Source organism: Schistocerca gregaria, unplaced genomic scaffold (genome assembly GCF_023897955.1).
Source record: "Schistocerca gregaria isolate iqSchGreg1 unplaced genomic scaffold, iqSchGreg1.2 ptg000066l, whole genome shotgun sequence".
In the NCBI taxonomy this organism is placed as follows: Eukaryota; Metazoa; Arthropoda; class Insecta; order Orthoptera; family Acrididae; genus Schistocerca; species Schistocerca gregaria.
In genome coordinates, this window is record NW_026061707.1 from 5,055,104 (window position 1) to 5,082,640 (window position 27,537).

General features: G+C 46.6%; 15 non-coding genes across 15 annotated transcripts; all 15 read left to right on the forward strand.

The window, feature by feature from the left end:
• Positions 1-764: 764 nt before the first annotated feature.
• Positions 765-837, forward strand: Trnak-cuu (transfer RNA lysine (anticodon CUU)). The gene has a single exon. It is a non-coding gene; the product is annotated as a tRNA-Lys (tRNA).
• A 1,448-nt stretch (positions 838-2,285) lies between these two features.
• On the forward strand, positions 2,286-2,358 carry Trnak-cuu (transfer RNA lysine (anticodon CUU)). Its single transcript has one exon. It is a non-coding gene; the product is annotated as a tRNA-Lys (tRNA).
• Positions 2,359-3,783: 1,425 nt separating this feature from the next.
• Trnak-cuu (transfer RNA lysine (anticodon CUU)) lies at positions 3,784-3,856 on the forward strand. Its single transcript has one exon. It is a non-coding gene; the product is annotated as a tRNA-Lys (tRNA).
• A 1,448-nt stretch (positions 3,857-5,304) lies between these two features.
• On the forward strand, positions 5,305-5,377 carry Trnak-cuu (transfer RNA lysine (anticodon CUU)). The gene has a single exon. It is a non-coding gene; the product is annotated as a tRNA-Lys (tRNA).
• Positions 5,378-6,803: 1,426 nt separating this feature from the next.
• Positions 6,804-6,876, forward strand: Trnak-cuu (transfer RNA lysine (anticodon CUU)). Its single transcript has one exon. It is a non-coding gene; the product is annotated as a tRNA-Lys (tRNA).
• Positions 6,877-8,319: 1,443 nt separating this feature from the next.
• Trnak-cuu (transfer RNA lysine (anticodon CUU)) lies at positions 8,320-8,392 on the forward strand. Its single transcript has one exon. It is a non-coding gene; the product is annotated as a tRNA-Lys (tRNA).
• A 1,425-nt stretch (positions 8,393-9,817) lies between these two features.
• On the forward strand, positions 9,818-9,890 carry Trnak-cuu (transfer RNA lysine (anticodon CUU)). Its single transcript has one exon. It is a non-coding gene; the product is annotated as a tRNA-Lys (tRNA).
• Positions 9,891-12,846: 2,956 nt separating this feature from the next.
• Trnak-cuu (transfer RNA lysine (anticodon CUU)) lies at positions 12,847-12,919 on the forward strand. Its single transcript has one exon. It is a non-coding gene; the product is annotated as a tRNA-Lys (tRNA).
• A 1,437-nt stretch (positions 12,920-14,356) lies between these two features.
• Positions 14,357-14,429, forward strand: Trnak-cuu (transfer RNA lysine (anticodon CUU)). The gene has a single exon. It is a non-coding gene; the product is annotated as a tRNA-Lys (tRNA).
• Positions 14,430-17,388: 2,959 nt separating this feature from the next.
• Trnak-cuu (transfer RNA lysine (anticodon CUU)) lies at positions 17,389-17,461 on the forward strand. Its single transcript has one exon. It is a non-coding gene; the product is annotated as a tRNA-Lys (tRNA).
• Positions 17,462-18,900: 1,439 nt separating this feature from the next.
• On the forward strand, positions 18,901-18,973 carry Trnak-cuu (transfer RNA lysine (anticodon CUU)). The gene has a single exon. It is a non-coding gene; the product is annotated as a tRNA-Lys (tRNA).
• A 1,428-nt stretch (positions 18,974-20,401) lies between these two features.
• Positions 20,402-20,474, forward strand: Trnak-cuu (transfer RNA lysine (anticodon CUU)). The gene has a single exon. It is a non-coding gene; the product is annotated as a tRNA-Lys (tRNA).
• Positions 20,475-21,925: 1,451 nt separating this feature from the next.
• Trnak-cuu (transfer RNA lysine (anticodon CUU)) lies at positions 21,926-21,998 on the forward strand. Its single transcript has one exon. It is a non-coding gene; the product is annotated as a tRNA-Lys (tRNA).
• Positions 21,999-23,456: 1,458 nt separating this feature from the next.
• Positions 23,457-23,529, forward strand: Trnak-cuu (transfer RNA lysine (anticodon CUU)). Its single transcript has one exon. It is a non-coding gene; the product is annotated as a tRNA-Lys (tRNA).
• Positions 23,530-24,960: 1,431 nt separating this feature from the next.
• Trnak-cuu (transfer RNA lysine (anticodon CUU)) lies at positions 24,961-25,033 on the forward strand. Its single transcript has one exon. It is a non-coding gene; the product is annotated as a tRNA-Lys (tRNA).
• The last annotated feature ends 2,504 nt before the right edge of the window (positions 25,034-27,537 follow it).

The window sequence follows — 27,537 nt, forward strand, 5'->3', positions numbered from 1 at the left end:
CAGAAGTAGCAAATGGCCATCGTGGCAAATGCGGCGAGGCACGCCCTGCCTTCGATTCCGTATGCACAAAGTGTGTGGTCTTGTTTCCCAGTCTATATTTGGTCGGTCACGTATGAGGTTGAATGTAACGAATGGGTGGGAAAGAGCAAGGGCAGCGGCTGTGTAGAACGAAAAGACAAATTATCGGGGGTGTGAGCGTTTCGAGATGAGTCATATACAAGTTGTACTTGGTCGTCAGTGACTGTGTGGCGTAATGGATAAGGCGTCGGACTTCGGATCTGAAGATTACAGGTTCGAATGCCGTCACTCTCGTGTTTTATCAGTTCTGAAAAAGAAACATACCGTTTTAATGTAGCATTTGAGCAGTACGAAACCGTCTGAATGTTGCTGTTGACCATTTTCTGCTTGGAGATGCTCTTGAGCTTGAAACACACACTACAAGACCGGTGTTAACTAGCGAAATGGTCGGCAGAGTGCCGTCACCGCGAGTTTCCACTGGCACTTGCACATCTAAAACAACGTCGGAAACTAACTCGTTCGCCTTTTGAGTCACATCAAGTATGAGTGTTAATTTTGACGCCACTAGCTCTGCAGGTTGTCATGCAATTCCTTTACCTATCAGAAATGATTATGAAATAAAAGTGAAGTACGTGACGAGTGTGACGTTAGGAAAACATTAGGCAGCATGGAGAGATTCTGTATGGGACCACCCAACCCAAACGAGTACTGTGTGACGTGCTGCGCGGCAAGCATTCACCGAAGCAGCCCGGCTAGCTCAGTCGTTAGAGCATGAGACTCTTAATCTCAGGGTCGTGGGTTCGAGCCCCACGCTGGGTGGAACAGAATTTTGTTCCGCTGCAGATGTAAATTATTGTTTTTCTGATTAACGTGATGTAATGGAAATAGCAACTTTAAAATTTGCCTACGTCTCTGTCAGTCGCAAGGAAACTGTATTTGAAGGTGAAGGTGATTTTGTAGACATGTGTGAAGGCATGTTCTGAAATGCAAGTGTTGTTGTTTGGAGAGGACATCGGTTACGTGTCAGATGTGTAGCCAAGCAGTAATGGGTCGCCATGGCTGCAAATATTAGTCGGTAATATGAAGTGTTGTCAGCTGAAGTCCGATGATCCAGACGACCGTAAGGACGAAGTACGCAAAAATACCGTTAGGCCGCGCCCATTTAGCTCAGTGGTAGCGCACTGGACTAGTAAACCAAGGGTCGTCAGTTCGATCCTCAAAGGAAGAAGTCGAATTTTGGAAATCAGTTGCGCGTCGTGGCCGTATAGCTAACAGTATCTGTGATGACGAACAATTAGCGACATGCCTTTTATTAAGAATTACTCTCAGATGTGATTAAGGCAAATGGCGCAGATAAAGCCTTTGCCAAAGCGGTACAGCATAAGGTGGGACGAGGCAGTCTGAATTACATTTTATAGATGTATTTCTCACATATGTCAGAGCCTCTCGCGGTCGTCGTCGTCGTCGTCGTCGTCGTCGTCGTCGTCGCCGCCGCCGCTTCTGCAGAAGTAGCAAATGGCCATCGTGGCAAATGCGGCGAGGCACGCCCTGCCTTCGATTCCGTATGCACGAGGTGTGTGGTATTGTTTCCCAGTCTATATTTGGTCGGTCACGTAAGAGGTTGAATGTAACGAATGGGTGGGAAAGAGCAAGGGCAGCATCTGTGTAGAACGAAAACACAAATTATCAGGGGTGTGAGCGTTTCGAGATGAGTCATATACAAGTTGCACTTGGTCGTCAGTGAGTGTGTGGCCTAATGGATGAGGCGTCGGACTTCGGATCTGAAGATTACAGGTTCGAATGCTGTCACGCTCGTGTTTTATCAGTTCTGAAAAAGAAACATACCGTTTTAATGTAGCATTTGAGCAGTACGAAACCGTCTGAATGTTGCTGTTGACCATTTTCTGCTTGGAGATGCTCTAGAGCTTGAAGCACACACTACAAGACCGGTGTTAACTAGCGAAATGGTCGGCAGAGTGCCGTCACCGCGAGTTTCCACTGGCACTTGCACATCTAAAACAACGTCGGAAAGTAACTCGTTCGCCTTTTGAGTCACAACAAGTATGAGTGTTAATTTTGACGCCACTAGCTCTGCAGGTTGTCATGCAATTCCTTTACCTCTCAGAAATGATTACGAAATAAAAGTGAAGTACGTGACGAGTGTGACGTTAGGAAAACATTAGGCAGCATGGAGAGATTCTGTATGGGACCACCCAACCCAAACGAGTACTGTGTGACGTGCTGCCCGGCAAGTATTCACCGATGCAGCCCGGCTAGCTCAGTCGGTAGAGCATGAGACTCTTAATCTCAGGGTCGTGGGTTCGAGCCCCACGCCTGGCGGAACGGAATTTTGTTCCGCTGCAGATGTAAATTACCGTTTTTTTGATTAACGTGATGTAATGGAAATAGCAACTTTAAACTTCGCCTACGTCTCTGTCAGTCGCAAGGAAACTGTATTTGAAGGTGAAGGTGATTTTGTAGACATGTGTGAAAGACATGTTCTGAAATGCAAGTGTTGTTGTTTGGAGAGGACATCGGTTACGTGTCAGATGTGTAGCCAAGCAGTAATGGGTCGCCATAGCTGCAAATATTAGTCGGTAATATGAAGTGTTGTCAGCTGCAGTCTGATGATCCAGACGACCGTAAGGACGAAGTACGCAAAAGTACCGCTAAGCCGCGCCCATTTAGCTCAGTGGTAGAGCACTAGACTAATAAACCAAGGGTCGTGAGTTCCATCCTCAAAGGAAAAAGTCGAATTGTGGAAATCAGTTGCGCGTCGTGGCCGTATAGCTAACAGTATCTGTGATGACGAACAATTAGCGACATGCCTTTTATTAAGAATTACTCTCAGATGTGATTAAGGCGAATGGCGCAGATAAAGCCTTTGCCAAAGCGGTACAGCAAAAGGTGGGACGAGGCAGTCTGAATTACATTTTATAGATGTATTTCTCACATATGTCAGAGCCTCACGCGGTCGTTGTCGTCACCGCCACCGCTTCTGCAGAAGTAGCAAATGGCCATCGTGGCAAATGCGGCGAGGCACGCCCTGCCTTCGATTCCGTATGCACAAAGTGTGTGGTCTTGTTTCCCAGTCTATATTTGGTCGGTCACGTATGAGGTTGAATGTAACGAATGGGTGGGAAAGAGCAAGGGCAGCGGCTGTGTAGAACGAAAAGACAAATTATCGGGGGTGTGAGCGTTTCGAGATGAGTCATATACAAGTTGTACTTGGTCGTCAGTGACTGTGTGGCGTAATGGATAAGGCGTCGGACTTCGGATCTGAAGATTACAGGTTCGAATGCCGTCACTCTCGTGTTTTATCAGTTCTGAAAAAGAAACATACCGTTTTAATGTAGCATTTGAGCAGTACGAAACCGTCTGAATGTTGCTGTTGACCATTTTCTGCTTGGAGATGCTCTTGAGCTTGAAACACACACTACAAGACCGGTGTTAACTAGCGAAATGGTCGGCAGAGTGCCGTCACCGCGAGTTTCCACTGGCACTTGCACATCTAAAACAACGTCGGAAACTAACTCGTTCGCCTTTTGAGTCACATCAAGTATGAGTGTTAATTTTGACGCCACTAGCTCTGCAGGTTGTCATGCAATTCCTTTACCTATCAGAAATGATTATGAAATAAAAGTGAAGTACGTGACGAGTGTGACGTTAGGAAAACATTAGGCAGCATGGAGAGATTCTGTATGGGACCACCCAACCCAAACGAGTACTGTGTGACGTGCTGCGCGGCAAGCATTCACCGAAGCAGCCCGGCTAGCTCAGTCGTTAGAGCATGAGACTCTTAATCTCAGGGTCGTGGGTTCGAGCCCCACGCTGGGTGGAACAGAATTTTGTTCCGCTGCAGATGTAAATTATTGTTTTTCTGATTAACGTGATGTAATGGAAATAGCAACTTTAAAATTTGCCTACGTCTCTGTCAGTCGCAAGGAAACTGTATTTGAAGGTGAAGGTGATTTTGTAGACATGTGTGAAGGCATGTTCTGAAATGCAAGTGTTGTTGTTTGGAGAGGACATCGGTTACGTGTCAGATGTGTAGCCAAGCAGTAATGGGTCGCCATGGCTGCAAATATTAGTCGGTAATATGAAGTGTTGTCAGCTGAAGTCCGATGATCCAGACGACCGTAAGGACGAAGTACGCAAAAATACCGTTAGGCCGCGCCCATTTAGCTCAGTGGTAGCGCACTGGACTAGTAAACCAAGGGTCGTCAGTTCGATCCTCAAAGGAAGAAGTCGAATTTTGGAAATCAGTTGCGCGTCGTGGCCGTATAGCTAACAGTATCTGTGATGACGAACAATTAGCGACATGCCTTTTATTAAGAATTACTCTCAGATGTGATTAAGGCAAATGGCGCAGATAAAGCCTTTGCCAAAGCGGTACAGCATAAGGTGGGACGAGGCAGTCTGAATTACATTTTATAGATGTATTTCTCACATATGTCAGAGCCTCTCGCGGTCGTCGTCGTCGTCGTCGTCGTCGTCGTCGTCGTCGCCGCCGCCGCTTCTGCAGAAGTAGCAAATGGCCATCGTGGCAAATGCGGCGAGGCACGCCCTGCCTTCGATTCCGTATGCACGAGGTGTGTGGTATTGTTTCCCAGTCTATATTTGGTCGGTCACGTAAGAGGTTGAATGTAACGAATGGGTGGGAAAGAGCAAGGGCAGCATCTGTGTAGAACGAAAACACAAATTATCAGGGGTGTGAGCGTTTCGAGATGAGTCATATACAAGTTGCACTTGGTCGTCAGTGAGTGTGTGGCCTAATGGATGAGGCGTCGGACTTCGGATCTGAAGATTACAGGTTCGAATGCTGTCACGCTCGTGTTTTATCAGTTCTGAAAAAGAAACATACCGTTTTAATGTAGCATTTGAGCAGTACGAAACCGTCTGAATGTTGCTGTTGACCATTTTCTGCTTGGAGATGCTCTAGAGCTTGAAGCACACACTACAAGACCGGTGTTAACTAGCGAAATGGTCGGCAGAGTGCCGTCACCGCGAGTTTCCACTGGCACTTGCACATCTAAAACAACGTCGGAAAGTAACTCGTTCGCCTTTTGAGTCACAACAAGTATGAGTGTTAATTTTGACGCCACTAGCTCTGCAGGTTGTCATGCAATTCCTTTACCTCTCAGAAATGATTACGAAATAAAAGTGAAGTACGTGACGAGTGTGACGTTAGGAAAACATTAGGCAGCATGGAGAGATTCTGTATGGGACCACCCAACCCAAACGAGTACTGTGTGACGTGCTGCCCGGCAAGTATTCACCGATGCAGCCCGGCTAGCTCAGTCGGTAGAGCATGAGACTCTTAATCTCAGGGTCGTGGGTTCGAGCCCCACGCCTGGCGGAACGGAATTTTGTTCCGCTGCAGATGTAAATTACCGTTTTTTTGATTAACGTGATGTAATGGAAATAGCAACTTTAAACTTCGCCTACGTCTCTGTCAGTCGCAAGGAAACTGTATTTGAAGGTGAAGGTGATTTTGTAGACATGTGTGAAAGACATGTTCTGAAATGAAAGTGTTGTTGTTTGGAGAGGACATCGGTTACGTGTCAGATGTGTAGCCAAGCAGTAATGGGTCGCCATAACTGCAAATATTAGTCGGTAATATGAAGTGTTGTCAGCTGAAGTCTGATGGTCCAGACGACCGTAAGGACGAAGTACGCAAAAGTACCACTAGACTGCGCCCATTTAGCTCAGTGGTAGAGCACTGGACTAGTAAACCAAGGGTCGTGAGTTCCATTCTCAGAGGAAAAAGTCGAATTTTGGAAATCAGTTGCGCGTCGTGGCCGTATAGCTAACAGTATCTGTGATGACGTAGAATTAGCGACATGCCTTTTATTAAGAATTACTCTCAGATGTGATTAAGGCGAATGGCGCAGATAAAGTCTTTGCCAAAGCGGTACAGCAAAAGGTGGGACGAGGCAGTCTGATTTACATTTTATAGATGTATTTCTCACATATGTCAGAGCCTCACGCGGTCGTTGTCGTCACCGCCACCGCTTCTGCAGAAGTAGCAAATGGCCATCGTGGCAAATGCGGCGAGGCACGCCCTGCCTTCGATTCCGTATGCACAAAGTGTGTGGTCTTGTTTCCCAGTCTATATTTGGTCGGTCACGTAAGAGGTTGAATGTAACGAATGGGTGGGAAAGAGCAAGGGCAGCGGCTGTGTAGAACGAAAACACAAATTATCAGGGGTGTGAGCGTTTCGAGATGAGTCATATACAAGTTGCACTTGGTCGTCAGTGACTGTGTGGCCTAATGGATAAGGCGTCGGACTTCGGATCTGAAGATTACAGGTTCGAATGCTGTCACGCTCGTGTTTTATCACTTCTGAAAAAGAAACATACCGTTTTAATGTAGCATTTGAGCAGTACGAAACCGTCTGAATGTTGCTGTTGACCATTTTCTGCTTGGAGATGCTCTTGAGCTTGAAACACACACTACAAGACCGGTGTTAACTAGCGAAATGGTCGGCAGAGTGCCGTCACCTGCGAGTTTCCACTGGCACTTGCACATCTTAAACAACGTCAGGAAGTAACTCGTTCACCTTTTGAGTCACATCAAGTATGAGTGTTAATTTTGACGCCACTAGCTCTGCAGGTTGTCATGCAATTCCTTTACCTCTCAGAAATGATTATGAAATAAAAGTGAAGTACGTGACGAGTGTGACGTTAGGAAAATATTAGGCAGCATGGAGAGATTCTGTATGGGACCACCCAACCCAAACGAGTACTGTGTGACGTGCTGCCCGGCAAGTATTCACCGAAGCAGCCCGGCTAGCTCAGTCGGTAGAGCATGAGACTCTTAATCTCAGGGTCGTGGGTTCGAGCCCCACGCTGGGTGGAACGGAATTTTGTTCCGCTGCAGATGTAAATTACCGTGTTTCTGATTAACGTAATGTAATGGAAATAGCAACTTTAAACTTTGCCTACGTCTCTGTCAGTCGCAAGGAAACTGTATTTGAAGGTGAAGGTGATTTTGTAGACATGTGTGAAAGACATGTTCTGAAATGCAAGTGTTGTTGTTTGGAGAGGACATCGGTTACGTGTCAGATGTGTAGCCAAGCAGTAATGGGTCGCCATAGCTGCAAATATTAGTCGGTAATATGAAGTGTTGTCAGCTGAAGTCTGATGATCCAGACGACCGTAAGGACGAAGTACGCAAAGGTACCGCTAGGCCGCGTCCCTTCAGCTCAGTGTTAGAGCACTGGACTAGTAAACCAAGGGTCGTGAGTTCCATCTTCAAAGGAAGAAGTCGAATTTTGGAAATAAGTTGCGCGTCGTGGCCGTATAGCAAACAGTATCTGTGATGACGAACAATTAGCGACATGCCTTTTATTAAGAATTACTCTCTGATCTGATTAAGGCGAATGGTGCACATAAAGCCTTTGCCAAAGCGGTACAGCATAAGGTGGGACGAGGCAGTCTGAATTACATTTTATAGATGTATTTCTCACATATGTCAGAGCCTCTCGCGGTCGTCGTCGTCGTCGTCGTCGTCGTCGTCGCCGCCGCCGCTTCTGTAGACGTAGCAAATGGCCATCGTGGCAAATGCGGCGAGGCACGCCCTGCCTTCGATTCCGTATGCACAAAGTGTGTGGTCTTGTTTCCTAGTCTATATTTGGTCGGTCACATAAGAGGTTGAATGTAACGAATGGGTGGGAAAGAGCAAGGGCAGCAGCTGTGTAGAACGAAAACAAAAATTATCAGCTGTGTGAGCGTTTCGAGATGAGTCATATACAAGTTGCAATTGGTCGTCAGTGACTGTGTGGCCCAATGGATAAGGCGTCGGACTTCGGATCTGAAGATTACATGTTCGAATGCTGTCACACTCGCGTTTTATCAGTTCTGAAAAAGAAACATACCGTTTTAATGTAGCATTTGAGCAGTACGAAACCGTCTGAATGTTGCTGTTGACCATTGTCTGCTTGGAGATGCTCTTGAGCTTGAAACACACACTACAAGACCGGTGTTAACTAGCGAAATGGTCGGCAGAGTGCCGTCACCGCGAGTTTCCATTGGCACTTGCACATCTAAAACAACGTCGGAAAGTAACTCGTTCGCCTTTTGAGTCACATCAAGTATGAGTGTTAATTTTGAGGCCACTAGCTCTGCAGGTTGTCATGCAATTCCTTTACCTCTCAGAAATGATTATGAAATAAAAGTGAAGTACGTGACGAGTGTGACGTTAGGAAAACATTAGGCAGCAAGGAGAGATTCTGTATGGGATCACCCAACCGAAACGAGTACTGTGTGACGTGCTGGCCGGCAAGTATTCACCAAAGCAGCCCGGCTAGCTCAGTCGGTAGAGCATGAGACTCTTAATATCAGGGTCGTGGGTTCGAGCCCCACGCTGGGCGGAACGAAATTTTGTTCCGCTGCAGATGTAAATTACCGTTTTTCTGATTAACGTGATGACATGGAAATAGCAACTTTAAACTTTGCCTACGTCTCTGTCAGTCGCAAGGAAACTGTATTTGAAGGTGAAGGTGATTTTGTAGACATGTGTGAAAGACATGTTCTGAAATGCAAGTGTTGTTTGGAGAGGACATCTGTTACGTGTCAGATGTGTAGCCAAGCAGTAATGGGTCGCCATAGCTGCAAATATTAGTCAGTAATATGAAGTGTTGTCAGCTGAAGTCTGATGATCCAGACGACCGTAAGGACGAAGTACGCAGAAATACCGCTAGGCCGCGCCCCTTTAGCTCAATGGTAGAGCACTGGACTAGTAAACCAAGGGTCGTGAGTTCCATCCTCAAAGGAAGAAGTCGAATTTTGGAAATCAGTTGCGCGTCGTGGCCGTATAGCAAACAGTATCTGTGATGACGAACAATTAGCGACATGCCTTTTATTAAGAATTACTCTCAGATGTGATTAAGGCGAATGGCGCAGATAAAGCCTTTGCCAAAGCGGTACAGCATAAGGTTGGACGAGGCAGTCTGAATTACATTTTATAGATGTATTTCTCACATATGTCAGAGCCTCTCGCGGTCGTCGTCGTCGTCGCCGCCGCCGCTTCTGCAGAAGTAGCAAATGGCCATCGGGGCAAATGCGGCGAGGCACGCCCTGCCTTCGATTCCGTATGCACAAAGTGTGTGGTCTTGTTTCCCAGTCTATATTTGGTCGGTCACGTAAGAGGTTGAATGTAACGAATGGGTGGGAAAGAGCAAGAGCAGCGGCTGTGTAGAACGAAAACACAAATTATCACGGGTGTGAGCGTTTCGAGATGAGTCATATACAAGTTGCACTTGTTCATCAGTGACTGTGTGGCCTAATGGATAAGGCGTCGGACTTCGGATCTGAAGACTACATGTTCGAATGCTGTCACGCTCGCGTTTTATCAGTTCTGAAAAAGAAACATACCGTTTTAGTGTAGCATTTGAGCAGTACGAAACCGTCTGAATGTTGCTGTTGACCATTTTCTGCTTGGAGATGCTCTTGAGCTTGAAACACACACTACAAGACCGGTGTTAACTAGCGAAATGGTCGGCAGAGTGCCGTCACCGCGAGTTTCCACTGGCACTTGCACATCTAAAACAACGTCGGAAAGTAACTCGTTCGCCTTTTGAGTCACATCAAGTATGAGTGTTAATTTTGCCGCCACTAGCTCTGCAGGTTGTCATGCAATTCCTTTACCTCTCAGAAATGATTATGAAATAAAAGTGAAGTATGTGACGAGTGTGACGTTAGGAAAACATTAGGCAGCATGGAGAGATTCTGTATGGGACCACCCAACCCAAACGAGTACTGTGTGACGTGCTGGCCGGCAAGTATTCACCGAAGCTGCCCGGCTAGCTCAGTCGGTAGAGCATGAGACTCTTAATCTCAGGGTCGTGGGTTCGAGCCCCACGCTTTGCGGAACGGAATTTTGTTCCGCTGCAGATGTAAATTACCGTTTTTCTGATTAACGTGATGTAATGGAAATAGCAACTTTAAACTTTGCCTACGTCTCTGTCAGTCGCAAGGAAACTGTATTTGAAGGTGAAGGTGATTTTGTAGACATGTGTGAAAGACATGTTCTGAAATGCAAGTGTTGTTGTTTGGAGAGGACATCGGTTACGTGTCAGATGTGTAGCCAAGCAGTAATGGGTCGCCATAGCTGCAAATATTAGTCAGTAATATGAAGTGTTGTCAGCTGAAGTCTGATGATCCAGACGACCGTAAGGACGAAGTACGCAAAAATACCGCTAGGCCGCGCCCCTTTAGCTCAATGGTAGAGCACTGGACTAGTAAACCAAGGGTCGTGAGTTCCATCCTCAAAGGAGGAAGTCGAATTTTGGAAATCAGTTGCGCGTCGTGGCCGTATAGCAAACAGTATCTGTGATGACGAACAATTAGCGACATGCCTTTTATTAAGAATTACTCTCAGATGTGATTAAGGCGAATGGCGCAGATAAAGCCTTTGCCAAAGCGGTACAGCATAAGGTTGGACGAGGCAGTCTGAATTACATTTTATAGATGTATTTCTCACATATGTCAGAGCCTCTCGCGGTCGTTGTCGTCGTCGTCGTCGTCGTCGTCGCCGACGCCGCTTCTGCAGAAGTAGCAAATGGCCATCGTGGCAAATGCGGCGAGGCACGCCCTGCCTTCGATTCCGTATGCACAAAGTGTGTGGTCTTGTTTCCCAGTCTATATTTGGTCGGTCACGTAAGAGGTTGAATGTAACGAATGGGTGGGAAAGAGCAAGGGCAGCGGCTGTGTAGAACGAAAACACAAATTATCAGGGGTGTGAGCGTTTCGAGATGAGTCATATACAAGTTGCAATTGGTTGTCAGTGACTGTGTGGCCGAATGGACAAGGCGTCGGACTTCGGATCTGAAGATTACAGGTTCGAATGCTGTCACACTCGCGTTTTATCAGTTCTGAAAAAGAAACATACCGTTTTAATGTAGCATTTGAGCAGTACGAAACCGTCTGAATGTTGCTGTTGACCATTGTCTGCTTGGAGATGCTCTTGAGCTTGAAACACACACAACAAGACTGGTGTTAACTAGCGAAATGGTCGGCAGAGTGCCGTCACCGCGAGTTTCCACTGGCACTTGCACATCTAAAACAACGTCGGAAAGTAACTCGTTGGCCTTTTGAGTCACATCAAGTATGAGTGTTAATTTTGACGCCACTAGATCTGCAGGTTGTCATGCAATTCCTTTACCTCTCAGAAATGATTATGAAATAAAAGTGAAGTACGTGACGAGTGTGACGTTAGGAAAACATTAGGCAGCATGGAGAGATTCTGTATGGGACCACCCAACCCAAACGAGTACTATGTGACGTGCTGCCCGGCAAGTATTCACCGAAGCAGCCCCGCTATCTCCGTCGGTAGAGCATGAGACTCTTAATCTCCGGGTCGTGGGTTCGTGCCCCACGCTGGGCGGAACGGAATTTTGTTCCGCTGCAGATGTAAATTACCGTTTTTCTGATTAACGTGATGTAATGGAAATAGCAACTTTAATCTTTGCCTACGTCTCTGTCAGTCGCAAGGAAACTGTATTTGAAGGTGAAGGTGATTTTGTAGACATGTGTGAAAGACATGTTCTGAAATGCAAGTGTTGTTGTTTGGAGAGGACATCGGTTACGTGTCAGATGTGTAGCCAAGCAGTAATGGGTCGCCATAGATGCAAATATTAGTCGGTAATATGAAGTGTTGTCAGCTGAAGTCTGATGATCCAGACGACCGTAAGGACGAAGTACACAGAAGTGCCGCTAGGCCGCGCCTCTATAGCTCAGTGGTAGAGCACTGGACTAGTATACCAGGGTTCGTGAGTTCCATCCTCAAAGGAAGAAGTCGAATTTTGGAAATCAGTTGCGCGTCGTGGCCGTATAGCATACAGTATCTGTGATGACGAACAATTAGCGACATGCCTTTTATTAAGAATTACTCTCAGATGTGATTAAGGCGAATGGCGCAGATAAAGCCTTTGCCAAAGCGGTACAGCATAAGGTGGGACGAGGCAGTCTGAATTACATTTTATAGATGTATTTCTCACATATGTCAGAGCCTCTCGCGGTCGTTGTCGTCGTCGTCGTCGTCGTCGCCGCCGCCGCTTCTGCAGAAGTAGCAAATGGCCATCGTGGCAAATGCGGCGAGGCACGCCCTGCCTTCGATTCCGTATGCACAAAGTGTGTGGTCTTGTTTCCCAGTCTATATTTGGTCGGTCACGTAAGAGGTTGGATGTAACGAATGGGTGGGAAAGAGCAAGGGCAGCGGCTGTGTAGAACGAAAACACAAATTATCACGGGTGTGAGCGTTTCGAGATGAGTCATATACAAGTTGCACTCGTTCATCAGTGACTGTGTGGCCTAATGGATAAGGCGTCGGACTTCGGATCTGAAGATTACATGTTCGAATGCTGTCACGCTCGCGTTTTATCAGTTCTGAAAAAGAAACATACCGTTTTAATGTAGCATTTGAGCAGTACGAAACCGTCTGAATGTTGCTGTTGACCATTTTCTGCTTGGATATGCTCTTGAGCTTGAAACACACACTACAAGACCGGTGTTAACTAGCGAAATGGTCGGCAGAGTGCCGTCACCGCGAGTTTCCACTGGCACTTGCACATCTAAAACAACGTCGGAAAATAACTCGTTCGCCTTTTGAGTCACATCAAGTATGAGTGTTAATTTTGACGCCACTAGCTCTGCAGGTTGTCATGCAATTCCTTTACCTCTCAGAAATGATTATGAAATAAAAGTGAAGTACGTGAAGAGTGTGACGTTAGGAAAACATTAGGCAGCATGGAGAGATTCTGTATGGGACCACCCAACCCAAACGAGTACTGTGTGACGTGCTGGCCGGCAAGTATTCACCGAAGCTGCCCGGCTAGCTCAGTCGGTAGAGCATGAGACTCTTAATCTCAGGGTCGTGGGTTCGAGCCCCACGCTGGGCGGAACGGAATTTTGTTCCGCTGCAGATGTAAATTACCGTTTTTCTGATTAACGTGATGTAATGGAAATAGCAACTTTAAACTTTGCCTAGGTCTCTGTCAGTCGCAAGGAAACTGTATTTGAAGGTGAAGGTGATTTTGTAGACATGTGTGAAAGACATGTTCTGAAATGCAAGTGTTGTTGTTTGGAGAGGACATCGGTTACGTGTCAGATGTGTAGCCAAGCAGTAATGGGTCGCCATAGATGCAAATATTAGTCGGTAATATGAAGTGTTGTCAGCTGAAGTCTGATGATCCAGACGACCGTAAGGACGAAGTACGCAGAAGTACCGCTAGGCCGCGCCTCTTTAGCTCAGTAGTAGAGCACTGGACTAGTATAACAGGGTTCGTGAGTTCCATCCTCAAAGGAAGAAGTCGAATTTTGGAAATCTGTTGCGCGTCGTGGCCGTATAGCAAACTGTATCTGTGATGACGAACAATTAGCGACATGCCTTTTATTAAGAATTGCTCTCTGATCTGATTAAGGCGAATGGTGCACATAAAGCCTTTGCCAAAGCGGTACAGCATAAGGTGGGACGAGGCAGTCTGAATTACATTTTATAGATGTATTTCTCACATATGTCAGAGCCTCTCGCGGTCGTCGTCGTCGTCGTCGTCGTCGCCGCCGCCGCTTCTGCAGAAGTAGCAAATGGCCATCGTGGCAAATGCGGCGAGGCACGCCCTGCCTTCGATTCCGTATGCACAAAGTGTGTGGTCTTGTTTCCCAGTCTATATTTGGTCGGTCACGTAAGAGGTTGAATGTAACGAATGGGTGGGAAAGAGCAAGAGCAGCGGCTGTGTAGAACGAAAACACAAATTATCACGGGTGTGAGCGTTTCGAGATGAGTCATATACAAGTTGCACTTGTTCATCAGTGACTGTGTGGCCTAATGGATAAGGCGTCGGACTTCGGATCTGAAGACTACATGTTCGAATGCTGTCACGCTCGCGTTTTATCAGTTCTGAAAAAGAAACATACCGTTTTAGTGTAGCATTTGAGCAGTACGAAACCGTCTGAATGTTGCTGTTGACCATTTTCTGCTTGGAGATGCTCTTGAGCTTGAAACACACACTACAAGACCGGTGTTAACTAGCGAAATGGTCGGCAGAGTGCCGTCACCGCGAGTTTCCACTGGCACTTGCACATCTAAAACAACGTCGGAAAGTAACTCGTTCGCCTTTTGAGTCACATCAAGTATGAGTGTTAATTTTGCCGCCACTAGCTCTGCCGGTTGTCATGCAATTCCTTTACCTCTCAGAAATGATTATGAAATAAAAGTGAAGTACGTGACGAGTGTGACGTTAGGAAAACATTAGGCAGCATGGAGAGATTCTGTATGGGACCACCCAACCCAAACGAGTACTGTGTGACGTGCTGGCCGGCAAGTATTCACCGAAGCTGCCCGGCTAGCTCAGTCGGTAGAGCATGAGACTCTTAATCTCAGGGTCGTGGGTTCGAGCCCCACGCTTTGCGGAACGGAATTTTGTTCCGCTGCAGATGTAAATTACCGTTTTTCTGATTAACGTGATGTAATGGAAATAGCAACTTTAAACTTTGCCTACGTCTCTGTCAGTCGCAAGGAAACTGTATTTGAAGGTGAAGGTGATTTTGTAGACATGTGTGAAAGACATGTTCTGAAATGCAAGTGTTGTTGTTTGGAGAGGACATCGGTTACGTGTCAGATGTGTAGCCAAGCAGTAATGGGTCGCCATAGCTGCAAATATTAGTCAGTAATATGAAGTGTTGTCAGCTGAAGTCTGATGATCCAGACGACCGTAAGGACGAAGTACGCAAAAATACCGCTAGGCCGCGCCCCTTTAGCTCAATGGTAGAGCACTGGACTAGTAAACCAAGGGTCGTGAGTTCCATCCTCAAAGGAAGAAGTCGAATTTTGGAAATCAGTTGCGCGTCGTGGCCGTATAGCAAACAGTATCTGTCATGACGAACAATTAGCGACATGCCTTTTATTAAGAATTACTCTCAGATGTGATTAAGGCGAATGGCGCAGATAAAGCCTTTGCCAAAGCGGTACAGCATAAGGTTGGACGAGGCAGTCTGAATTACATTTTATAGATGTATTTCTCACATATGTCAGAGCCTCTCGCGGTCGTTGTCGTCGTCGTCGTCGTCGTCGTCGCCGCCGCCGCTTCTGCAGAAGTAGCAAATGGCCATCGGGGCAAATGCGGCGAGGCACGCCCTGCCTTCGATTCCGTATGCACAAAGTGTGTGGTCTTGTTTCCCAGTCTATATTTGGTCGGTCACGTAAGAGGTTGAATGTAACGAATGGGTGGGAAAGAGCAAGGGCAGCGGCTGTGTAGAACGAAAACACAAATTATCAGGGGTGTGAGCGTTTCGAGATGAGTCATATACAAGTTGCAATTGGTTGTCAGTGACTGTGTGGCCGAATGGACAAGGCGTCGGACTTCGGATCTGAAGATTACAGGTTCGAATGCTGTCACACTCGCGTTTTATCAGTTCTGAAAAAGAAACATACCGTTTTAATGTAGCATTTGAGCAGTACGAAACCGTCTGAATGTTGCTGTTGACCATTGTCTGCTTGGAGATGCTCTTGAGCTTGAAACACACACAACAAGACTGGTGTTAACTAGCGAAATGGTCGGCAGAGTGCCGTCACCGCGAGTTTCCACTGGCACTTGCACATCTAAAACAACGTCGGAAAGTAACTCGTTGGCCTTTTGAGTCACATCAAGTATGAGTGTTAATTTTGACGCCACTAGATCTGCAGGTTGTCATGCAATTCCTTTACCTCTCAGAAATGATTATGAAATAAAAGTGAAGTACGTGACGAGTGTGACGTTAGGAAAACATTAGGCAGCATGGAGAGATTCTGTATGGGACCACCCAACCCAAACGAGTACTATGTGACGTGCTGCCCGGCAAGTATTCACCGAAGCAGCCCCGCTATCTCCGTCGGTAGAGCATGAGACTCTTAATCTCCGGGTCGTGGGTTCGTGCCCCACGCTGGGCGGAACGGAATTTTGTTCCGCTGCAGATGTAAATTACCGTTTTTCTGATTAACGTGATGTAATGGAAATAGCAACTTTAATCTTTGCCTACGTCTCTGTCAGTCGCAAGGAAACTGTATTTGAAGGTGAAGGTGATTTTGTAGACATGTGTGAAAGACATGTTCTGAAATGCAAGTGTTGTTGTTTGGAGAGGACATCGGTTCCGTGTCAGATGTGTAGCCAAGCAGTAATGGGTCGCCATAGATGCAAATATTAGTCGGTAATATGAAGTGTTGTCAGCTGAAGTCTGATGATCCAGACGACCGTAAGGACGAAGTACACAGAAGTGCCGCTAGGCCGCGCCTCTATAGCTCAGTGGTAGAGCACTGGACTAGTATACCAGGGTTCGTGAGTTCCATCCTCAAAGGAAGAAGTCGAATTTTGGAAATCAGTTGCGCGTCGTGGCCGTATAGCATACAGTATCTGTGATGACGAACAATTAGCGACATGCCTTTTATTAAGAATTACTCTCAGATGTGATTAAGGCGAATGGCGCAGATAAAGCCTTTGCCAAAGCGGTACAGCATAAGGTGGGACGAGGCAGTCTGAATTACATTTTATAGATGTATTTCTCACATATGTCAGAGCCTCTCGCGGTCGTTGTCGTCGTCGTCGTCGTCGTCGTCGCCGCCGCCGCTTCTGCAGAAGTAGCAAATGGCCATCGTGGCAAATGCGGCGAGGCACGCCCTGCCTTCGATTCCGTATGCACAAAGTGTGTGGTCTTGTTTCCCAGTCTATATTTGGTCGGTCACGTAAGAGGTTGGATGTAACGAATGGGTGGGAAAGAGCAAGGGCAGCGGCTGTGTAGAACGAAAACACAAATTATCACGGGTGTGAGCGTTTCGAGATGAGTCATATACAAGTTGCACTCGTTCATCAGTGACTGTGTGGCCTAATGGATAAGGCGTCGGACTTCGGATCTGAAGATTACATGTTCGAATGCTGTCACGCTCGCGTTTTATCAGTTCTGAAAAAGAAACATACCGTTTTAATGTAGCATTTGAGCAGTACGAAACCGTCTGAATGTTGCTGTTGACCATTTTCTGCTTGGAGATGCTCTTGAGCTTGAAACACACACTACAAGACCGGTGTTAACTAGCGAAATGGTCGGCAGAGTGCCGTCACCGCGAGTTTCCACTGGCACTTGCACATCTAAAACAACGTCGGAAAATAACTCGTTCGCCTTTTGAGTCACATCAAGTATGAGTGTTAATTTTGACGCCACTAGCTCTGCAGGTTGTCATGCAATTCCTTTACCTCTCAGAAATGATTATGAAATAAAAGTGAAGTACGTGAAGAGTGTGACGTTAGGAAAACATTAGGCAGCATGGAGAGATTCTGTATGGGACCACCCAACCCAAACGAGTACTGTGTGACGTGCTGGCCGGCAAGTATTCACCGAAGCTGCCCGGCTAGCTCAGTCGGTAGAGCATGAGACTCTTAATCTCAGGGTCGTGGGTTCGAGCCCCACGCTGGGCGGAACGGAATTTTGTTCCGCTGCAGATGTAAATTACCGTTTTTCTGATTAACGTGATGTAATGGAAATAGCAACTTTAAACTTTGCCTAGGTCTCTGTCAGTCGCAAGGAAACTGTATTTGAAGGTGAAGGTGATTTTGTAGACATGTGTGAAAGACATGTTCTGAAATGCAAGTGTTGTTGTTTGGAGAGGACATCGGTTACGTGTCAGATGTGTAGCCAAGCAGTAATGGGTCGCCATAGATGCAAATATTAGTCGGTAATATGAAGTGTTGTCAGCTGAAGTCTGATGATCCAGACGACCGTAAGGACGAAGTACGCAGAAGTACCGCTAGGCCGCGCCTCTTTAGCTCAGTAGTAGAGCACTGGACTAGTATAACAGGGTTCGCGAGTTCCATCCTCAAAGGAAGAAGTCGAATTTTGGAAATCTGTTGCGCGTCGTGGCCGTATAGCAAACAGTATCTGTGATGACGAACAATTAGCGACATGCCTTTTATTAAGAATTACTCTCAGATGTGATTAAGGCGAATGGCGCAGATAAAGCCTTTGCCAAAGCGGTACAGCATAAGGTGGGACGAGGCAGTCTGAATTACATTTTATAGATGTATTTCTCACATATGTCAGAGCCTCTCGCGGTCGTCGTCGTCGTCGTCGTCGTCGTCGTCGCCGCCGCTTCTGCAGAAGTAGCAAATGGCCATCGTGGCAAATGCGGCGAGGCACGCCCTGCCTTCGATTCCGTATGCACAAAGTGTGTGGTCTTGTTTCCCAGTCTATATTTGGTCATCACGTAAGAGGTTGAAAGTAACGAATGGGTGGGGAAGAGCAAGGGCAGCGGCTGTGTAGAACGAAAACACAAATTATCAGGGGTGTGAGCGTTTCGAGATGAGTCATATACAAGTTGCACTCGGTCGTCAGTGACTGTGTGGCCTAATGGATAAGGCGTCGGACTTCGGATCTGAAGACTACAGGTTCGAATGCTGTCACGCTCGTGTTTTATCAGTTCTGAAAAAGAAACGTACCGTTTTAATGTAGCATTTGAGCAGTACGAAACCGTCTGAATGTTGCTGTTGACCATTTTCTGCTTGGAGATGCTCTTGAGCTTGAAACACATACTACAAGACCGGTGTTAACTAGCGAAATGGTCGGCAGAGTCCCGTCACCGCGAGTTTCCACTGGCACTTGCACATCTAAAACAACGTCGGAAAGTAACTCGTTCGCCTTTTGAGTCACATCAAGTATGAGTGTTAATTTTGACGCCACTAGCTCTGCAGGTTGTCATGCAATTCCTTTACCTCCCAGAAATGATTATGAAAAAAAAGTGAAGTACGTGACGAGTGTGACGTTAGGAAAACATTAGGCAGCATGGAGAGATTCTGTATGGGACCACCCAACCCAAACGAGTACTATTTGACGTGCTGCCCGGCAAGTACCCACCGAAGCAGCCCGGCTAGCTCCGTCGGTAGAGCATGAGACTCTTAATCTCAGGGTCGTGGGTTCGTGCCCCACGCTGTGTGGAACGGAATTTTGTTCCGCTGCAGATGTAAATTACCGTTTTTCTGATTAACGTGATGTAATGGAAATAGCAACTTTAAACTTTGCCTACGTCTCTGTCAGTCGCAAGGAAACTGTATTTGAAGGTGAAGGTGATTTTGTAGACATGTGTGAAAGACATGTTCTGAAATGCAAGTGTTGTTGTTTGGAGAGGACATCGGTTACGTGTCAGATGTGTAGCCAAGCAGTAATGGGTCGCCATAGCTGCAAATATTAGTCGGTAATATGAAGTGTTGTCAGCTGAAGTCTGATGATCCAGACGACCGTAAGGACGAAGTACGCAGAAGTACCGCTATTTCGCGCCTCTTTAGCTCAGTGGTAGAGCACTGGACTAATAAACCAAGGGTAGTGAGTTCCATCCTCAAAGGAAGAAGTCGAATTTTGGAAATCAGTTGCGCGTCGCGGCCGTATAGCAAACAGTATCTGTGATGACGAACAATTAGCGACATGCTATTTATTAAGAATTACTCTCAGATGTGATTAAGGCGAATGGCGCAGATAAAGCCTTTGCCAAAGCGGTACAGCATAAGGTGGGACGAGGCAGTCTGAATTACATTTTATAGATGTATTTCTCACATATGTCAGAGCCTCACGCGGTCGTCGTCGTCGTCGCCGCCACCGCTTCTGCAGAAGTAGCAAATGGCCATCGTGGCAAATGCGGCGAGGCACGCCCTGCCTTCGATTCCGTATGCACAAAGTGTGTGGTCTTGTTTCCCAGTCTATATTTGGTCGGTCACGTAAGAGGTTGAATGTAACGAATGGGTGGGAAAGAGCAAGGGCAGCGGCTGTGTAGAACGAAAACACAAATTATCAGGGGTGTGAGCGTTTCGAGATGAGTCATATACAAGTTGCACTTGGTCGTCAGTGACTGTGTGGCCTAATGGATAAGGCGTCGGACTTCGGATCTGAAGATTACAGGTTCGAATGCTGTCACGCTCGTGTTTTATCAGTTCTGAAAAAGAAACATACCGTTTTAATGTAGCATTTGAGCAGTACGAAACCGTCTGAATGTTGCTGTTGACCATTTTCTGCTTGGAGATGCTCTTGAGCTTGAAACACACACTACAAGACCGGTGTTAACTAGCGAAATGGTCGGCAGAGTGCCGTCACCGCGAGTTTCCACTGGCACTTGCACATCTAAAACAACGTCGGAAAGTAACTCGTTCGCCTTTTGAGTCACATCAAGTATGAGTGTTAATTTTGACGCCACTAGCTCTGAAGGTTGTCATGCAATTCCTTTACCTCTCAGAAATGATTATGAAATAAAAGTGAAGTACGTGACGAGTGTGACATTAGGAAAACATTAGGCAGCATGGAGAGATTCTGTATGGGACCACCCAACCCAAACGAGTACTGTGTGACGTGCTGCCTGGCAAGCATTCACCGAAGCAGCCCGGCTAGCTCAGTCAGTAGAGCATGAGAGTCTTAATCTCAGGGTCGTGGGTTCGAGCCCCACGTTGGGCGGAACGGAATTTTGTTCCGCTGCAGATGTAAATTACCGTTTTTCTGATTAACGTGATGTAATGGACATAGCAACTTTAAACTTTGCCTACGTCTCTGTCAGTCGCAAGGAAACTGTATTTGAAGGTGAAGGTGATTTTGTAGACATGTGTGAAAGACATGTTCTGAAATGCAAGTGTTGTTGTTTGGAGAGGACATCTGTTACGTGTCAGATGTGTAGCCAAGCAGTAATAGGTCGCCATAGCTGCAAATATTAGTCGGTAATATGAAGTGTTGTCAGCTGAAGTCTGATGATCCAGACGACCGTAAGGACGAAGTACGCAAAAGTACCGCTAGGCCGCGCCCCTTGAGCTCAGTGAAAGAGCACTGGACTAGTAAACCAAGGGTCGTGAGTTCCATCCTCAAAGGAAAAGGTCGAATTTTGGAAATCAGTTGCGCGTCGTGGCCGTATAGCAAACAGTATCTGTGATGACGAGCAATTAGCGACATGCCTTTTATTAAGAATTACTCTCAGATGTGATTAAGGCGAATGGCGCAGATAAAGCCTTTGCCAAAGCGGTACAGCATAAGGTGGGACGAGGCAGTCTGAATTACATTTTATAGATGTATTTCTCACATATGTCAGAGCCTCTCGCGGTCGTCGTCGTCGTCGTCGTCGTCGTCGTCGTCGTCGCCGCCGCCGCCGCTTCTGCAGAAGTAGCAAATGGCCATCGTGGCAAATGCGGCGAGGCACGCCCTGCCTTCGATTCCGTATGCACAAAGTGTGTGGTCTTGTTTCCCAGTCTATATTTGGGCGGTCACGTAAGAGGTTGAATGTAACGAATGGGTGGGAAAGAGCAAGGGCAGCGGCTGTGTAGAACGAAAACACAAATTATCAGGGGTGTGAGCGTTTCGAGATGAGTCATATACAAGTTGCACTTGGTCGTCAGTGACTGTGTGGCCTAATGGATAAGGCGTCGGACTTCGGATCTGAAGATTACAGGTTCGAATGCTGTCACGCTCGTGTTTTATCAGTTCTGAAAAAGAAACATACCGTTTTAATGTAGCATTTGTGCAGTACGAAACCGTCTGAATGTTGCTGTTGACCATTTTCTGCTTGGAGATGCTCTTGAGCTTGAAACACACACTACAAGACCGGTGTTAACTAGCGAAATGGTCGGCAGAGTGCCGTCACCGCGAGTTTCCACTGGCACTTGCACATCTAAAACAACGTCGGAAGTAACTCGTTCGCCTTTTGAGTCACATCAAGTATGAGTGTTAATTTTGACGCCACTAGCTCTGAAGGTTGTCATGCAATTCCTTTACCTCTCAGAAATGATTATGAAATAAAAGTGAAGTACGTGACGAGTGTGACATTAGGAAAACATTAGGCAGCATGGAGAGATTCTGTATGGGACCACCCAACCCAAACGAGTACTGTGTGACGTGCTGCCTGGCAAGCATTCACCGAAGCAGCCCGGCTAGCTCAGTCAGTAGAGCATGAGAGTCTTAATCTCAGGGTCGTGGGTTCGAGCCCCACGTTGGGCGGAACGGAATTTTGTTCCGCTGCAGATGTAAATTACCGTTTTTCTGATTAACGTGATGTAATGGACATAGCAACTTTAAACTTTGCCTACGTCTCTGTCAGTCGCAAGGAAACTGTATTTGAAGGTGAAGGTGATTTTGTAGACATGTGTGAAAGACATGTTCTGAAATGCAAGTGTTGTTGTTTGGAGAGGACATCGGTTACGTGTCAGATGTGTAGCCAAGCAGTAATGGGTCGCCATAGCTGCAAATATTAGTCGGTAATATGAAGTGTTGTCAGCTGAAGTCTGATGATCCAGACGACCGTAAGGACGAAGTACGCAAAAGTACCGCTAGGCCGCGCCCCTTGAGCTTAGTGAAAGAGCACTGGACTAGTAAACCAAGGGTCGTGAGTTCTATCCTCAAAGGAAAAGGTCGAATTTTGGAAATCAGTTGCGCGTCGTGGCCGTATAGCAAACAGTATCTGTGATGACGAGCAATTAGCGACATTCCATTTATTAAGAATTACTCCCAGATGTGATTAAGGCGAATGGCGCAGATAAAGCCTTTGCCAAAGCGGTACAGCATAAGGTGGGACGAGGCAGTCTGAATTACATTTTATAGATGTATTTCTCACATATGTCAGAGCCTCTCGTAGTCGTCGTCGTCGTCGTCGTCGTCGTCGTCGTCGTTGTCGTCGTCGCCGCCGCCGCTTCTGCAGAAGTAGCAAATGGCCAGCGTGGCAAATGCGGCGAGGCACTCCCTGCCTTCGATTCCGTATGCACAAAGTGTGTGGTCTTGATTCCCAGTCTATATTTGGTCGGTCACGTAAGAGGTTCAATGTAACTAATGGGTGGGAAAGAGCAAGGGCAGCGGCTGTGTAGAACGAAAACACAAATTATCAGGGGTGTGAGCGTTTCGAGATGAGTCATATACAAGTTGCACTTGGTCGTCAGTGACTGTGTGGCATAATGGATAAGGCGTCGGACTTCGGATCTGAAGATTACAGGTTCGAATGCTGTCACGCTCGTGTTTTATCAGTTCTGAAAAAGAAACATACCGTTTTAATGTAGCATTTGAGCAGTACGAAACCGTCTTAATGTTGCTGTTGACCATTTTCTGCTTGGAGATGCTCTTCAGCTTGAAACACACACTACAAGACCGGTGTTAACTAGCGAAATGGTCGGCAGAGTGCCGTCGCCGCGCGTTTCCACTGGCACTTGCACATCTAAAACAACGTCGGAAAGTAACTCGTTCGCCTTTTGAGTCACATCAAGTATGAGTGTTAATTTTGACGCCACTAGCACTGCAGGTTGTCATGCAATTCCTTTACCTCTCAGAAATGATTATGAAATAAAAGTGAAGTACGTGACGAGTGTGACGTTAGGAAAACATTAGGCAGCATGGAGAGATTCTGTATGGGACCACCCAACCCAAACGAGTACTGTGTGACGTGCTGCCCGGCAAGTATTCACCGAACCTGCCTGGCTAGCTCAGTCGGTAGAGCATGAGACTCTTAATCTCAGGGTCGTGGGTTCGAGCCCCACGCTGGGCGGAACGGAATTTTGTTCCGCTTCAGATGTAAAGTACCGTTTTTCTGATTAACGTGATGTAATGGAAATAGCAACTTTAAACTTTGCCTACGTCTCTGTCAGTCGCAAGGAAACTGTATTTGAAGGTGAAGGTGATTTCGTAGACATGTGTGAAAGACATGTTCTGAAATGCAAGTGTTGTTGTTTGGAGAGGACATCGGTTACGTGTCAGATGTGTAGCCAAGCAGTAATGGGTCGCCATAGCTGCAAATATTAGTCGGTAATATGAAGTGTTGTCAGCTGAAGTCTGATGAGCCAGACGACCGTAAGGACGAAGTACGCAAAAGTATCGCTAGTCCGCGCCCCTTGAGCTCAGTGGTAGAGCACTGGACTAGTAAACCAAGGGTCGTGAGTTCCATCCTCAAAGGAAGAAGTCGAATTTTGGAAATCAGTTGCACGTCGTGGCCGTATAGCAAACAGTATCTGTGATGACGAACAATTAGCGACATGCCTTTTATTAAGAATTACTCTCAGATGTGATTAAGGCGAATGGCGCAGATAAAGCCTTTGCCAAAGCGGTACAGCATAAGGTGGGACGAGGCAGTCTGCTTTACATTTTATAGATGTATTTCTCACATATGTCAGAGCCTCTCGTGGTCGTCGTCGTCGTCGTCGCCGCCGCCGCTTCTGCAGAAGTAGCAAATGGCCATCGTGGCAAATGCGGCGAGGCACGCATTGCCTTCGATTCCGAATGCACAAAGTGTGTGGTCTTGTATCCCAGTCTATGTTTGGTCGGTCACGTAAGAGGTTGAATGTAACGAATGGGTGGGAAAGAGCAAGGGCAGCGGCTGTGTAGAACGAAAACACAAATTATCAGGGGTGTGAGCGTTTCGAGATGAGTCATATACAAGTTGCACTTGGTCGTCAGTGACTGTGTGGCCTAATGGATAAGGCGTCGGACTTCGGATCTGAAGATTACAGGTTCGAATGCTGTCACGCTCGTGTTTTATCAGTTCTGAAAAAGAAACATACCGTTTTAATGTAGCATTTGAGCAGTACGAAACCGTCTGAATGTTGCTGTTGACCATTTTCTGATTGGTGATGCTCTTGAGCTTGAAACACACACTACAAGACCGGTGTTAACTAGCGAAATGGACGGCAGAGTGCCGTCACCGCGAGTTTCCACTGGCACTTGCACATCTAAAACAACGTCGGAAAGTAACTCGTTCGCCTTTTGAGTCACATCAAGTATGAGTGTTAATTTTGACGCCACTAGCTACGCAGGTTGTCATGCAATTCCTTTACCTCTCAGAAATGATTATGAAATAAAAGTGAAGTACGTGACGAGTGTGACGTTAGGAAAACATTAGGCAGCATGGAGAGATTCTGTATGGGACCACCAAACCCAAACGAGTACTGTGTAACGTGCTGCCCGGGAAGTATTCACTGAAGCAGCCCGGCTAGCTCAGTCGGTAGAGCATGAGACTCTTAATCTCGGGATCATGGGTTCGAGCCCCAAGCTGGGCGGAACGGAATTTTGTTCCGCTGCAGATGTAAATTACCGTTTTTGTTATTAACGTCATGTAATGGAAATAGCAACTTTAAAATTTGCGTACGTCTCTGTCAGTCGCAAGGAAACTGTATTTGAAGGTGAAGGTGATTTTGTAGACATGTGTGAAGGACATGTTCTGAAATGCAAGTGTTGTTGTTTGGAGAGGACATCGGTTACGTGTCAGATGTGTAGCCAAGCAGTAATGGGTCGCCATAGCTGCAAATATTAGTCGGTAAGATGAAGTGTTGTCAGCTGAAGTCTGATGATCCAGACGACCGTAAGGACGAAGTACGCAAAAGTACCGCTAGGCCGCGCCCCTTTAGCTCAGTGGTAGAGCACTGGACTTGTAAACCAAGGGTCGTGAGTTCCATCCTCAAAGGAAGAAGTCGAATTTTGGAAATCAGTTGCACGTCGTGGCCGTATAGCAAACAGTATCTGTGATGACGAACAATTAGCGACATGCCTTTTATTAAGAATTACTCTCAGATGTGATTAAGGCGAATGGCGCAGATAAAGCCTTTTTTTTTTTTTTTTTTTTTAAAAAAAAAAAAATCTTTATTTCTTACAAAATATTTTATACAATTAAACCCACCACCTTATTAATTAGTGGGTCATGATATAATACATTACTTAGGTACAGCTTATACATTTCTAATTATAATCTACAGACAGTGTGTTAGTTGAATGGGCAGACCTACTAATTAACAAATCTGCTACTCCTAGTATTACTACTTACACTAGTCTCTACTGCCTGCAGCGTTACAAACATGCCAATAAAGATACAATCCTACTTGTGTGCCTTGCTCACCGAGCTAACCCCGGTGAACGCGCCCTGGCACAGGGCAGGCCAATACTTTTATTCGCTGCAGGTTTCTATTTTAATTCCTATTCTAATTTCCTAACCTAATGAACTATTCTAAGTCAAAATCGGTGCGTTGTCAAATCCGGTATGGTCGCCCCTCTCCCCCTATCCTGCGCGTGGCGGATTCCAACTTTACCAGTCGACCAGTCCACGCACAGGCGGTACGGGATTGGGGCATTGACCTAGTATGTTAATTTTTAGGTCTTAAAGCTCTCTCAGATATTGAGTTAGGACCTTTCGTGATACCTCATTTGCCAACTGATTTAGCAGTCGAAAGGTCTCTTCTTGTCTTAATAACATATACGTGTCATAGTTGGGTAGTTGCTGTCTAAGTGTAGTTGCTACATCATCGAAAAGGGGGCACTCGTAGACCACATGGTCGGGAGTTCCTTCCGATGCACCACAGTCACACGTAGGCGTTGCCCTCTTCCCAAACCGACATAGATACGTCGGGTAAGGCCCATGTCCAGTGAGAAAGTGGAACAAACCCCTAGTTGGTTCAAAATAACCCATGCTCATTCTTTCCCTCACATTCGGCAGGAAGCTGAAAGTTCTTCTGCCGGATTCCTCTGCCTCCCAAATTTCTTGCCATAGCTCTTCACCCCTCTTCCTGCGAGATACAGATAAAGCCTTTGCCAAAGCGGTACAGCATAAGGTGGGACGAGGCAGTCTGAATTACATTTTAAAGATGTATTTCTCACATATGTCAGAGCTTCTCGCGGTCGTCGTCGTCGTCGTCGTCGTCGTCGCCGCCGCCGCTTCTGCAGAAGTAGCAAATGGCCATCGTGGCAAATGCGGCGAGGCACGCCCTGCCTTCGATTCCGTATGCACAAAGTGTGTGGTCTTGTTTCCCAGTCTATATTTGGTCGGTCACGTAAGAGGTTGAATGTAACGAATGGGTGGGAAAGAGCAAGGGCTGCGGCTGTGTAGAACGAAAACACAAATTATCAGGGGTGTGAGCGTTTCGAGATGAGTCATATACAAGTTGCACTTGGTCGTCAGTGACTGTGTGGCCTAATGGATAAGGCGTCGGACTTCGGATCTGAAGATTACAGTTTCGAATGCTGTCACACTCGTGTCTTATCACTTCTGAAAAACAAACATACCGTTTTAATGTAGCATTTGAGCAGTACGAAACCGTCTGAATGTTGCTGTTGACCATTTTCTGCTTGGAGATGCTCTTGAGCTTGAAACACACACTACAAGACCGGTGTTAACTAGCGAAATGGTCGGCAGAGTGCCGTCACCGCGAGTTTCCACTGGCACTTGCACATCTAAAACAACGTCGGAAAGTAACTCGTTCGCCTTTTGAGTCACATCAAGTATGAGTGTTAATTTTGACTCCACTAGCTACGCAGGTTGTCATGCAATTCCTTTACCTCTCAGAAATGATTATGAAATAAAAGTGAAGTACGTGACGAGTGTGACGTTAGGAAAACATTAGTCAGCATGGAGAGATTCTGTATGGGACCACCCAACCCAAACGAGTACTGTGTGACGTGCTGCCCGGCAAGTATTCACCGAAGCAGCCCAACTAGCTCAGTCGGTAGAGGATGAGACTCTTAATGTCAAGGTCGTGGGTGCGAGCCCCACGCTGGGCGGAACGGAATTTTGTTC